Below are 1497 nucleotides of genomic sequence, written 5' to 3' on the forward strand. Positions count from 1 at the left end.
GCTTTCATGATGGTGATGCCTCAGGTCCTTCTCCTGATCTGCTCACAGACCGGGCCTCAGGATGTGTTCTCTCCAACCTGGGCCTTGCTTCTCCAGGTTCACTGACAAAATCTCCTGCAGAATCCAGAGATGGTCCAGCAGAACCGTATCTGTGATTTTCACATGCTGCTTACTTACCTTGTTGGGTTTTCATTTTTTCTTTACTCCAGTGAAAGGCTTTCTATATTATGTTTTGAGACCTTTAGGTGTGGGGAAAGAATCGCCTGGTACTCTACTACCTTACCCTTTCCTTCTTCCACCTGCCTCGAGGGGCTGTTTCATCTGCATAATTCTTGTCCATTCTGTGCCCTCTGCATTTGAAGTAGGACTCGTTTGGAAGCCGTGGTTCAACCACAGCGGGCTCTCTGCTGATCCTTCACATCCCCCAGGTGTTCAGTGAGAGCACGAAGGACATTCTGTGCTAGTGCGCCTCACGGCCTCAGAAAACATACTGCACTGTTGGTCATTTTCTGCTGGACAACAATAAGTTAATTCTCACATGAGAATAGAAAATTAAAGTTGCCTTTTGCTGGAGAAGCTAAATAACGGAAATATGGAATTTAAGATCTTGGGGTACAGTGTTTACCTAAATTCACTTTCTGCATCATTTGATATCTTTTTGGAGAGAGTCATTTGTCTCCTGGCTCCTTTCTGTGTAATTCCCAGGTTTGTCCCTGAACTGATTTTGACACCACCTTCCTTAGTGTTCTTTCAACGGCACTCACACCCAGATGGGTATTTCAAGTGCCTTGAGAATTTGAGGGTATTTTTCCTCCAATCTTATTTCTTCATGTGTTTCTTTTGTGAAGCGTCTTTTCATAATCTGTGCCCGTTTTGCAGTTGGCTAGTTTACCTTTGTCCATTGGTCTTGGTTTGGCTGTTTCCAGTGTGTCCAGCTCCTCAATCTGCCCAGATGTGAAAAAATTACAGACCTGGCTCTGGAGAGGATCTCCAGGGCCCTGGAGTCCCTGGCATCCCATCCCAGGGGCCTGTGGAAGGTTTTGAGTAGCAGAATAGCATCAACCTCCTGGAAAAATGAAGGTATTACCATGTTGTCTCCCAAGTCATTCATGAAATGTTCAAAAAAATCCTTAGCTCTAAGAGAGGTGCATATCAAAAAAACCTATGAGATAGCATGTCACAGTAAGAGTAGCACAATTTAACAGAGCAGCAAGCAGGAAATGCTGGCGAGGTTGTAGAGAGACTTGAACCTTCCTTCAGCTGTTGGTGGGAGGGTGAAATGGTGCAACCACTATGGAAGGCAGTATGGCACTTTCTTAAAAAGTTGCAAATAGAAATTCCATTTGACCTAGCAGTTCCAGTACTGGGAATATACCCCAAAGAAACTATAACAGCCCTCCAAGCAGATATATGCACACCCATGTTGACTGCGGCTTTGCCCCGGCCCGCAGGGACATTCAGCGGTGACCCTAGGAGAGGAAGAAAGAGAATGGGGGG

At 45.6% G+C, this 1497-nt stretch overlaps 1 pseudogene; it reads left to right on the plus strand.

Annotated features, from left to right (window-relative positions):
* Nucleotides 1-1497, plus strand: part of LOC102876835 — a 46420-nt pseudogene that overhangs the window by 9909 nt on the left and 35014 nt on the right.

This window comes from Elephantulus edwardii, unplaced genomic scaffold (genome assembly GCF_000299155.1).
Source record: "Elephantulus edwardii isolate Elephantulus edwardi_28Jun2011 unplaced genomic scaffold, EleEdw1.0 scaffold00292, whole genome shotgun sequence".
NCBI classification, from domain to species: Eukaryota; Metazoa; Chordata; class Mammalia; order Macroscelidea; family Macroscelididae; genus Elephantulus; species Elephantulus edwardii.